The 13,692-nt window shown below is 36.5% G+C and overlaps 1 protein-coding gene and 1 long non-coding RNA gene across 7 annotated transcripts in view; both read left to right on the forward strand.

Annotated features, from left to right (window-relative positions):
* Positions 1–13,692, forward strand: part of LOC115212037 (plexin-A1) — a 695,010-nt gene that overhangs the window by 244,963 nt on the left and 436,355 nt on the right. The gene's annotated exons all lie outside the window — the stretch shown is intronic.
* Positions 1,464–12,969, forward strand: LOC118763353. The gene is made up of 3 exons (XR_004999105.1): positions 1,464–1,476; positions 5,677–5,679; positions 12,878–12,969. It is a non-coding gene; the product is annotated as an uncharacterized LOC118763353 (long non-coding RNA).

Raw genomic sequence — 13,692 nt, forward strand, 5'->3', positions numbered from 1 at the left:
ACACGCACACTCCATACACAATATTAAGTTAGTTCTTCATATTGAAATGCCAAAGACAGCAAGGATAATCTTTTCTTAAAAAGAAAAAGTAGGAAATGAATCCAATGAAAGTGGGTGTGGTAGGAGCTAGTGGTAGTGGTGTTGATGTTGGTAGTGGTGGTGTTTGCGATGGTGGTGGTAGTGATGAAGGTGTAGTAGGCACAAGATGAACTACATGTGATTCTGCCATTTTAATTGCTCTAGGGTGTGTGTGTGTAGATGAAGAGAGAGTGAGAGAGAGAGGGGGAAAGAGAGGGAGAGAGAGAGGGAATCTGTTTCAGTGCTGGTGTGGAAAGTCCTAGGATTTGGTTTTGTGGTGTGTGTGTGTGTGTGTGCGCGCGCATGCATGCATACCCTAAGTAAGGCAGTGTTTAAACATGTCTTGATATCAGAAAACCTGGATGGCCAGTTTAACTATTATGATATGCACAGTCTCACACACATATATATATGTATGTGTGTGTGTGTGTATGCTCATAATTTTAACATGTTTTTCATGCTGGTATAGGTTAGAGAGAAAGATGTATAAATGGATAGACAGATGGGTGGATACATAGATAGACAGACAGACAGACAGACAGATAGATAGATAGTGCACGTGTGCTTGTGTGTGTCTACATGCATCTTATTCTTGTCTGATTTTCCTTAACAGTTTTCCTCCTTGAGAATCTATGAATTCCAGTAACAGACGCATGTCATTCTGTTTTAGTTTTAACTTCCTTCATTTTCTCCTTCAGTAGTGTACACTTGGACTCTCCATATGTCTGTATTGAGGTCTATAAATTCTGAGCTTTATGCACAATACATACTCCAGCACATATACACTTGCAAATATATTTGCATTCCATACTGCATGTATACATTCCATTCACACCTTGTAGTAGAGGCACATGGCTTAGTGGTTGGAGTGTTGGACTCCTGATCATAAGATTGTGGTTTTGATTCCTGGACTGGGTGACACATTGAATTCTTGAGCAAAACACTTCATTTCACATTGCTCCAGTCCCTGCTGCTGGCAAAAATAGGTAATCCTACAACAGACCAGCATCCCATCCAGGTGGGGAATTTATGCGCCATGGACTTGGAAACTGACCCTTATGAGTCAGTTTGACTTGAGAAGGTAAATTTACCTTTTTTATTTTATTCACACCTAGATACATAAAAACTGATGTAAACATACACCTTACATTGAATTACAAATATTGCTCGACTGCAAGCATCTCTGTGTGGTTAAGAAGTTCGTTTTACAACCACATGGTTTCAGGTTCAATCCCACTGCATGACAACCTGGTTGAACGCCTTCTGCTATAGCATCAGACCAAGCAATAGCTTGTGAGTTAATTTGGTAGACAGTGTTGAGAAGCATATGAGTAGTTAGATTAATCTTTTCATACCAACATACTCAACACTGTTCCTGTTTTATGGTAGAAACTTTCTGTTTTAAAGAGATCTAATTTAAAACCATCTGTCAAATTTCTTTATAATTTTTCTTCTAAATAACATGATAATGACTTTATGAAATTCTTCATTAGTTTTTCAAAATTATTTGAAACAAGGGCGGTGACTTTTTATGGAAGTATGGTAACGAAAGGGTTAAAGTGATCTAAATTAAAACCTGCTGAAAATATTATTTTACAAAATTCTTTGTGATTTTCCATAATCAAGACAGTGAATTTCAAAAGAAGTTTGGTAACAAAAGTATTAAAGTGATCTAAATTAAAGCCCGCTGTAAAAATGTTTTGTTCTAAATACCAACATAACAAGAAAAATATTTTACAAAATTCCTCATTATCTTTCATAATTAATTGAAACAATGGCAGTGAATTTCTACAGAAGTATGGTAACAAAAGTGATCTAAAACACACGCAGTGTATTTCAACAGAAATATAGTAACAAATGGGTTGATACTTTCTATTACTTGATAAACTTCAATCTTTGTCCATTAACTTAGATAATGGCAGCAATATATCTGGAATTGTAACAGACCCCTGGCAGATGATTCTTTTGTTTTTTTAAATGCTTATATGTAGTTATATTTTTGGTTGCCATGGTTTTGGTTATAACAGTTTGAGGGTTCTGGTGGATTGGATGTGGAAAGATAATGCTCATATCCTTTCCAGGCCTTTTGTGGCATGGTAGATGTTGGTAGCAATGGTTGTGTTTAGTTCAAGTCAATAAGTCAACCTGATTCCATCTGACCTATGGTCAAAGTTCTTCCAGCCAGCCAGCTATAATCCTTGTACCTTTTACCCATACATATTGTATCTAGTTTTACATTATGCAATGTCTCTGTTTTCTTTAAAAAGAATAAGAGAGCAAAAAAGACAGCCAGCTGTAGTGGTAGTGGTGGTGGTGGTGATGATCATGGTGGTAGTGGTGGCAGTGGTTGACATAGTTGTGATGGTGATGTCAGCTATGATTGTTGAGGTGGTGGTGTGTCAGCAGTGGTGACAATGGCAGTGATGGTAGTAGTGGTGGTGATGACTGCAGAAGTGGTGATGGTGGCAGTGGTCATTGTGGTGTCTGTAATGGAACTGGTGTTTGTGGTGTTGGTGTTGTTGTTGTTGTTGTTGGTGGTGGAGGTGGTGGTTCTCATCATCGTACCTGCAATGGTGAGAATCATTAATGCTGTAGAAACAGCGACACATGTCACTCTTTGAGTTAGGAAGCAGGTGTACAGTAGCAAATTAAAGATCGGTTTTTATGGATGTTGCCGAGATGCTTGATCTGCTGTTCTGGTGCCATTTCCCTCCAAGAGTTCTTGACTCTTGGAGATAAATAGAAAACAAAAGAAAACAATGAGGAGTCAGAGATGGTGGGAGTGTTATAAGGTGGGAAGGAGGAGAAGAAGAAGGAAGTGAAGTAGTTGATGTACAGAAGATAGAAAGGGAGAGCAAGTGACATCAATGTAGAAGTAGAAGTATTAGAGATAGATTGAAAGATTAACAAGAGAAAAAGCATAGGTAGACAGATTGGCAGACAGACAGATATATTGATTGATGGACAGACAGATAGATAGGTAGGTAAATAGATAAACAGACAAACAGAAGAATAGAAAAGAGTGAGTGAATAGAGACAGACAGACAGACAGACAGGCGAACCAATGGACAACAAGAGATGTGTAGACACATCATTAATATTTTCTCTCTGCATCCATCCAAAACATCTGCCTACTTGTAGCTGTTTTACCTTAATTGACTTTATAGAACTTTTAACATTTGATACTACTTCTCTCTTTCTCTCTCTCATTCTCTCTCTCTCTTTCTCTATACACACACACACTCACACATTCTCTTTTTGAGAATCACTCATCATAATGTCTTTTGGAGAGAGATCTATTGCTAGAAAGTAAAGGATTTTTTCTTTTCTTTCTCTACTTTCTTATTCTTCTTGACTTCACACTTCTTTTAATTAACCACAAAATTATATGAAGACACCAAACCCACAGCACCCAACTGTCATGATTCGAAAGAAGCAATACTTAAAAATAATAACAATAATATTAGTAACAATGATGATGATAGTAGTAATTAGAAAATCGTAATGGTGATAATAATTCCTTCTGCATTGAGCTCAAGGCTTAGAATTTAGTGGGAAAGGAGGCTAGTCAATTACATCAACCCTAGTACTTAACTGGTACTTATTTTATTGATTCAGAAAGGTTGGAAGCAAAGTCAACCTTAGCAGAATTTGAACTCAGAATGTAAAGACTGATGAAATACTTCTAAGCATTTTGCCCAATATGCTAATGATTCTGCCAGCTTACCAACTTAATCCTTTCTATTAAAGGTATAAGGCTTGAAATTTTAGGGGAAGGGACATGTCAAATACATCGACCCCAGTGTTTCACTGGTACTTAATTTATCAACCCTGAAAGCATGTATGGCAAAGTCAACCCTGGTGGAATTTCAAAAGATGAAGTGCTGCTTAGCATTTTACCCTGCATACTAACAATTCTGCCAGTTTGCCACCTTTCCCAACTTAATAATAACAATAATAATAATTGTAATATTACTATAATGGTTGTAATGATGATGTAAAACTTGAACTTTTGTTTATTTCTTTTGTTTTGTTTTGTTTTTTCCTAATCACAGTGAATTTCCAATCACCTTCACAATACACAAATAGTCAATTAGATTTCTTGACATCGTCAGAAATCCTCAAATAATTAAATTTTTGTAGTTTATTCATTTATTTATTTTTTTGATGAGGGTGTCCATCCAAGTTTCAACCCCCAACACCTTTCTTATTCTCCAGTTCACGTTACACAACAAAATGTCTAGCTCAGATGTCAGCAGTGAGTTTTGAAAAAAATGAATAAAATGGACAAAAGAAGGTACAAAAACAAAAAAAAGTAAAAAGTAAAAAAAAAAAGAACCTAATAAAAAGGAAAGAAGGAAAAGAAAGAGGACTGGAAGATTTGGTGGATGAACTTGGTGATTGCTTAATAAAAAGCTAATGAATGTGTTGCTCCTTGTTTAGTGACAGCCTCATCATCAACATTATTGCCATGATCATCACTATCATCATCATCATGTGCATTATGCATATATCATTATCACCACCTTCATCATCATTATTACCAACATTACCATCATCATCATTATCATCGTTGTTATCACTTTTTAATGTTAAGTTATTTTGTACTTTTAGTGGAGAGTGGTTGTTATTTTTATATGCACACATACTCTCATATTTTATAAGCACACATACTCTCTTTTTATATGCACATATATTCATAAACACAACACACTCTCACACACACAAACACATAGATATGCTTGTAACCATATGTATAGTTTATAAGTACATGCATAAATACACACACACACACACACAAACATGTGTTCACTCCCATATATATACACATCATCATCGTAATTATTATTTTACCTCCACTTTTCCATGCTGGTATGAGAATTGAATAGATGATCAAAGATGGAGTCAGATATTCAGTCACCACTGTCTTAGATAGGTCTGGATCCATACTTTATTCATTCATTTTATTTTGGCATATTGTCTATATAAGGCAATGATCTGGCAGGGTCTTTAACATGTCTGACAAAATGCTTAGTAGCATATCTTCCTATGCTTTATGTTTTGAATTCAGATCCTGCCAAGGTCAACTGTGCCTTTCATGCCTGATAGAAAATAAAGTACCCAGTCTTGTACTGGGTTCCATATCTTTCAGTGTTTTATGTTCTGAATTCAGATCCTGTGAAAGGATCTGAATTGTGTTCTGGGTCACTTGTATGCTCTGGAAACTGGGTAACTGGCCTAATGAATCCTTGGGCTCAAGAACAAACGAGTTTTTTTTTATAGTTGGAGATCCTTCTAAACAGCAACTACTCTACAAAATGAATTTGGTGAATTTTGCGATGGCAACCAGCACCAGAAAGATTTTTACGTCCCCAACAAAACTGAGTCCAGATTGTTCATTTGCAAATCCCTTTATACTTTATGGAGTGATCTGGATGTGGTTTATTATGGTAACCAGCACCAAAGAAGTGGTAAAGTGCACTGCAAGGCAATTGACTCCTCTCTGTCCTTTTTTATCTTTGTTCATTTGCCAACCAATCACTTTAAACTTTACAGAGTGAACTGGTTGCAGTTTTTCATGGCACCATCACTAGAGAGGTAGTAATACCCCCAGCAAAATTAAGTTATCTGTTTATTTTCAAATCACTTTATGGAGTGGGATGGCTACAATTTATTGTGGCACCAGTACCAGAGAAGTAATCAGGCTCACAGCAAGACTTAAGATTCTTCTCTGTCCTGTTTTATCTCCATTCAGTTGCCAATCATATTATTCATTATAGAGTGAACTGGGAAGCTGTGTCTTCAGCACTAAAGACTAGTTTCTACATCCTCAGACAGGTATATACTTAGATAAAGGTTGAAATTGAAAGAGAAATAAAGATGGAATAGTTTGAGAAAGAAATGCTTTACTCTGCTTGTCTCTCCTTGCTCTTTTGCCTCTCTTGTCTCTCTCTCCCCATCTCCTTTAGTTCTGGCTCCTCTCTGAAGACCTTCCCATTTAGTGGTCTTCACCTGTTGTTGTTGAAGAGCTTGTTATGTGTATTTATACCCTCCCTCTAACCTTGCTGTTGTTACCACCACGTGAATGAAGAACCTGAACTTTTGCATCTCCACCTTTTAATGAAAACGAGGCAACAATTGACACAGTTTACCTTTCAGTCTCTTTAACAAAAAAACTTGCATTGGTGGCAGAGGAGGTTGTGATGGCACTGTGGCTGTAGGGGGGAGGTTGAAGTAATTAATTAATGAAAAGAAAAGAAAAAGATTGGGAAAGAAAATGAATGAATAAAAAGGAAATAACAAGAAGTTAATTTATTATTCATAATTTACTCCGTTAGTTTTCCTTTCATCTTTGTGGTTTTGTATATATATATATTATATTTGTTTCCTTTTCATTATTCTGTTTTACTTTGCTTCTCTCTCTTCATATTTATCTTTGTAGGAATTTTGCTGGAATGATTAAACTGCAGCAGTTTTTACTTTATTTTTGGGATTCTTTCTTAATTTATTTTGTTTTTTCTTGAGTTTGTTAAGAGCGTATGAATGAAACAAGCTGCTCTACCGAAGTGCATAGTTAATTAGGTGCCAGACTTGAAGTAGCTAATTAAATACCTGTTGGTATATTAAAACATGGATACATGCATATGTAGCTGTTTTTTAACACATGTGCTGCATATATATATATATATATATTTATATATATATATATATTGTGTTTAAAAATCTAAAATACATATATGCATAGATATACCTGCATGAATATATGCTCTTTCATATATGCATGTCTGCATATATATATATATATATATATATATATATGCACACGTAAATACATGAATGTGCTCTCACATATTTATATCCACACACATGCACTTAAACAGCTTATCAACAGAATGCATATCTTTGTACTGAGATACATAAGATATAATTGCATACAAATAAGATACTTCTACGCAAATAAACTCACTCTTCCTTTTCTCACACAGACATGCACACTCTTATAAACACTCATACACTTATAGACACCCACATGTACACTTACAGACATTCACATGTGCACTTGACTATCTGAGATCTTGAAATATACTTGCAGTGTACAGAGAACATATGTACTCCTCCCTCTTCTTCATCTCTCCAGGCATCCTTCTCTGTCCACTATTCTAGAGAAGGCCATAGAAGTAAATGGATTCCAAGTGTGACTAACAGGGAACTATGGATATTATCCAACCATCTCATTCTTGGTCTACCTCTGAGTCTCCTGTTGGTTGGCTCAGCCTACAGAATCCATCTTGCAATTCTTCACTGACTTTTCAATGCTAAGTAGTGGTGGCTCAATCTGGAGCTCCAAACTAGGCACAATGCTGAGTAACATTACTCCAGAAATCCTCCAGAGGACCCCCATTTTGGTTGCTTGTATTTGGAATTGTACTCTTTCAGTCTTTACCTGACATTTATGATCATAGATGAGGACAGGTACTTGAATTGGAGACAGCAAAGTTTTTTTGGGTTTTTTTTCCATCAATGACGATAGATGCTGACACAGCTATGAGGTTAAGAAGTTTACTTTCTAGCCACATGCTTCTGGGTTCTGTCCCATTGTGTGTCACCTTGGGCAAGAATCTTCTACTATAGCTGTGGGTCAACCAAAGCCTTGTGAGTGGATTTAGTTGACAGAAACCGAAAAATGCCAATTGTCTGCATGCATACACACACCCACACATAATGTATGTATGCATGTGTGTGTTACTGTCACTTTGTCTTTGCTTCATATGATAGTTGTTAACAAATGTTACTGGCATTCAAGTTATGTTCTTTGTTTCCAATTTTCTGTGTAAACCTGTAGGGTCATGGATCCTTATTTGGAAATCGGTAAAGGTTGGTGACAGGAAGGGCATCAAGTTGTAGAAGATCCACCTCAGCAAATTCCCTCTGATGTGCATATATGAATTTGTATGTGTGTATGTATGTGTGTCTTTGTGTTAGTTAAACCCCACCCTACTGCTTGACAACTGGTGTTGCTTTGTTTATATCCCCATTATCTAGTGGTTCAGCAAAAGAAATCTAGAGAATAAGAACCTGACTTTAAACAAAAACAAAAGAAATATAATTACTGAGGTCAATTTGTTTCACTAAAACCATTCAAGGCTATGGCCACAGTTCAGTGACTGAAAAAAACAAAACCTATGCCTGATGATAATATTGGGTGTAGTTGTGTGAAGTAGATTGGTGGGATTGTCAGATTCAGATGAGACATTTGTACTTGGAATTTTGCCTAGGCTAAAATCTCCTTATACTATGACTGAGGGAAGACATCAAGACAGACCATAGCAGATAATGGCATGATATCTCTCTGCCACATCTCAACACAGCCTTAGATCTGAAGGGTCAAGTATTGTTGGGATATTGAACTTCAGTCTCTTCCTTCATATTAATAAAACTGGTGGGGGAAACAGCCTGAGGGTTTCAGTGACCTTTTTGGAAATATATTCTGCAATGAGGAAATGCAGTCAGCAAAGTGAGCCTGTAACCGTGTGTGTGTGTGTGTGTGTGTGTTTGTTTGTTTGTATTTGTTTGTGTTTGTGGTGTGTGCTGCATAATCTTATGTGTATGTACCTATATTGGTGTGTGTATTCATGTATCTGTATAGGAATCATGGTTAATATTTCTTAGGTTAATATGATTGTTTATTGCTACGGAGAGAAATTTTGTGTGTGTGTGTGTGTGTGCATGTATGTATAATATACACACACATGCAACCTTTACTCTTTCTCTGCTTCCTTCCATACATATACACATACACATGCATGTCTTATTCTTTCTCTCTTTCCTTCCATATATTTACACATACAGTCTCTCTTCCCCCCCTCTCTCTCTCTCTTTCTATATATATTATATATATATATATATATATATATATATATGCATGCATGCATGCACACACACACATCTAGTTATCTATCTAGCTATCTGAGATATATATTAGACAACATACATCAATTCACACATACCAACATATGCATTATTTATTTGCACATGCACACACAAACCTGCACGCAAATCTAAGCTACAGAATAAAAATTGGTCAGTTCCCTTGTTTTGAGTGGAAGTGTATGTATATGTCGATAGAATTTTTTTTTTTTTTTTTATTCTTTTTGCATGTGCAATATCTAAATTACACCAGATACATACCTATGATTGGATTTATATCCTCCAGCAATTCTATGATTAGCCCTTCCTCCCTCTCCACCCACTTCCTTGCCAAATATTGCATGCACGTTAAAAGGGTGCAATTTGCCAAATGTTCTTTGATTCATCCTGATTGACCTAGCATGGAATATTGAATAAAGCGAAAGCTCTGCCGCATTATTCTGGATCAACGAGAGGAACACAGAAGACAGCTGTTGTTTGGTGTTCTAACTACTGGGGCTCTTTTGAAAAGGGAACTTAAGGCCAGAGTTGAATTGTAAGCATACCCACCACCACCATCACATACAAATGCACACAAACACACACATACACACACCCTTAGACCCTCACCTTTCTTTTTCATTTGTGGTGTGCTGCAAATCCTGCAATTACCCAGACCTTTTATGCACTTGATCTGACATCTTTATATGTGATCCTTTAACGCCGTGTGTTCGGAATTATCCATTTCCGACCAATATTCACAGTGATGATGCTGATGTCGTTGGGGAATAGTGATGGTTATGCTAATAATGGTAATGATGATCGTGTTGGTGGTGGTGGTCGTGGTGATTATGATGATGATGAAAACAATGGTGACAACTGGTGGTGATGATGATGATGATTGTAGCAATGATGACAATGGTAATAGTTGTGGTGCTGATGATGGTGATGATGACAGTAGTGGTGATGAGGATGATGATGATGATGATGTTAAGAATGATGGCGACATGCCTGATTCCATTGTCAAGATTGTATCATTTGCTGGTGTCAAGCATATTGGAAATAACAGCAGTTGCTACAGTACTGATGGTGGTAACTGTGCTGTTGTTATTTAACCCAGGTCAGCACCGATTCAGCAGATACATAATGAAAGACATACCTTTTGCAACTGTCTCTCTCTTTCTCTTTTACTCTTTTACTTGCTTCAGTCATTTGATTGTGGCCTTGCTGGGGCACTGCCTTTAGTTGAGCAAATCGACCCCAGGACTTATTCTTTGTAAGCCTAGTACTTATTCTATCCGTCTCTTTTATCAAACCGCTAAGTTACGGGGACATAAACACACCACCATCAGTTGTTGAGTGATGTTGGGGGAACAAACACAGACACACAAACATAAACACATACATACATATATATGACGGGCTTCTTTTAGTTTCCGTCTACCAAATCCACTCACAAGGCTTTTGTTGGCCCGAGGCTATAGTAGAAGATAATTGCCCAAGGTGCCATGCTGTGGGAATGAACCCAGAACCGTCTTGTTGGTAAGTAAGCTACTTACCACACAACCACTCCTGCGCCTATATTTTTTTTTTATTGTAATGTGCTGTAGGAATCTCGGGACTATATTAGTCAATGTATCTTTTTCTAAGCTGGCATCTTTCATTTGTTTTAATCATTCGACTGTGGATTTGCTGGAACACCAACTTGAAGAGATTTTAGTCAAACAAATTGACCCCAGTAATTATTTTTCAAGTCTGGCACTTATTCTATTAGTCTCTTTTTGCTGAAACACTAAGTTATGGTGAAGTAAACAGCAACACTGGTTGTCAAGTGGTGACACCTTGAAATTTTGTCGTTGCGAAGCAAATTTCTTACCCACATGACAATACTTGCACCAGCACTGTCACAACAATCACCATTGCCAATCACCCCTAAAGTTGCCAGTACCCCTATGACAAATCAATTTGGTTATATAATCTTAATCTGCCAGAAATTAAGCCAATTCTCTAAATCTCACTAAAGTCCACTATTCTTTTTATATCTCCAGGGACTAGGGCAGATAAAATAAGTACTATTCTTAGAGTAGGTATCAGGAGCAATTGAAAATAAATGAACTTTCCCCCATATGTTTGTGCCCATCATCCTATATATAGACAAATTTCTTCATTGTTATCGGTACTGGATGGCAGTATCAGTAGAATGTTGAACTTGGTGGTATTTAGTGACATTCATTTCCCTATGTTCTGTGTTCAAATCTTCTGTTTGTTAGTTTTGTCTTTCATCTATCTGAAATCAATAAAACCTGCAGCAGACTACAAGTATCAGTATTGATATTATTGGTTGTACCCTTGAAGGCAGCATCCTGACATTAACTATATTCCTGTGATTCCATCCAGTACAAGATTGGAAAAAAAAAAAAAAAAAATTACCATTTTTATTTTCAGCAACAAATGTACAAAGTGAGTACATTGTTGGGGTTGTATGCTGAAATCGCATGTTAAGTAAAAGACAGATGTGTGGTGATGGTGCTGATAATGACAGTGATGATGATGATGAAAGATGATGGGTGGATCAAATGATTCTTGAATTCTTACAGGTTGCAATGGTGGTGGTAGTGGTGGTGGGGGTGTTGTGTGGTGCTGGGATGGTATGGTTTGGAAAAGAGTAAGATGAGACTGTAAAAGCATCGGTTAAAGATTAGAGATGAAACATAACAATAACAAGACAGACAGCATTATCGCAATTAATGAAGAAAGCTTCGGTATCATGTGACCAAGGTTAAGGAGGTGATGACCCAATTACTTCTCAATCACCACCAACATGATCATTACAATCTATCTTTACAGTACCCTCACTCCACCATCACTACTACAACCACCACCACAACCTCCACTGTCATCAGCACCATCACCACCACAACCTCCACTGTCATCAGCACCATCACCACCACAACCTCCACTGTCATCAGTACCATCACCACCACAGCAACAGCCTCAACAACAATCACTGCAACTACCACCACAACCGCAACAACAAGCACTGCAGCTACTACTACTACTACCACCACCAACAACAACAAGCCCCACAACTACCACCATCATCACAATAATCATCATTACAATCTCGCTTTACTGCTAATATCACCACCATCATGACCTCTTCCACAAAAACTACCATCGTCACCCCTTCCCCCTAAATCAATACATGACATAAAAATCTATCAAGTGTTACAAAAGTCACTAATGGTTCGGTTAGGTACCGTACAGCAGATGGTGTGACAGTTCTTGCAGAGCTCAATATCTCAACAATCTACTGAAACATGCATGCATGCATGTATGTATGTTATGTATAAACATGTGTATGTATGCATGGCACCGGTGGGTATAGTGAAGCTGGCTATGAATACACACAGAAATACTACAAAGAAATGGCATACGAGATGGTGTTCACTTTTCTTTCTTGTTAAAATAAATCCTCCTAATATCTCATAAGAGTTTTAGTCATAGATTGCTTAATATAGTTTTATTAGTAGTCTCATAATACACCTCCTATACTGAGAATATATATATATATATATATATATATATATATATACATATTTAGTGTATATGTGCAAAAATTGACATCTGCCTATGTACATACATACACACACTTGCATACTTCATTGTCATCATTAAATAGAAGACAGGTGCGCGTATGGCTTTGTGGTAAGAATTTTAATTCCCAACTATATGGTTTTGTGTTCAGTCTCACTGCATGGCACCTTGGCAAAATATCTCCTATTATAGCCCTGGGGCAACCAAAGCCTTATAAGCTGATCTATCACATATGTTTATGTATAGATAGATAGATGTATACATACATCTCTTTGAGATAAAATCAAGATCTTAGTTTTATCTTGAAGAGTTCAGTTAAATGAATGTAAGTGCTAATAAAGAATTATTCAAAATTCTGACTGCTTCCTTTTTCTTAATATTCAATATTTGTACATCACCTCAAATATATACAGCTACAATACAGAATGATGATGGACTATAACCTCAGACTCTGCCACAAAAATAAACTGTTCTTTACTAATGTAAAAAATATTGTTAGCCTGGTGTGTTAACAGATAGCTTATAAAGTATTTTGCCTGGATTGTTAATCCCTAATTAATAATTCTTTGTTCTACACACACACACACACACATGAGGCTATATGAAAATATTACCTTTGTAGGAAACAGGTGAGGGTTGGCAACAGGAAAGGCATCTGGTCATTGACTGTGTGGCTCAATAGACTCTGTCCATCCCTTACAAGATTGGAGAAGTGAACGTTAAAATGATAATGATTTTATGTATATGTGTGTGTGTGTGTGTGTTTAAGTATGGACATTATGACATGTGTAACATTGAGTATGAATGTATATGTGTATATCCTATAGCCGAAGAGAAGATAAATCGTAAGACAAAATAATAAACCATGTCTAAATTGAAAAGCAAAAAATTCTAATAAATCACTGACAATTATTTTTGTTTACTTTTGATTTTTATCTTCACATATTTTTGATAATTGGTCAATTTTTTGCATAAAGGATGAAAGAAAAATACATAAAATATAATTCTTAATCTTAAAATACTTGACAATAATGATTGTCTGTTGACTTGAAACTTGTCTTTTACACAAAATTTCTGGAACATATCGTGTCTCTCTCTTTCTCTCCTTCT

The sequence above is a fragment of the Octopus sinensis genome, linkage group LG5, assembly GCF_006345805.1.
Source record: "Octopus sinensis linkage group LG5, ASM634580v1, whole genome shotgun sequence".
Taxonomy (NCBI): Eukaryota; Metazoa; Mollusca; class Cephalopoda; order Octopoda; family Octopodidae; genus Octopus; species Octopus sinensis.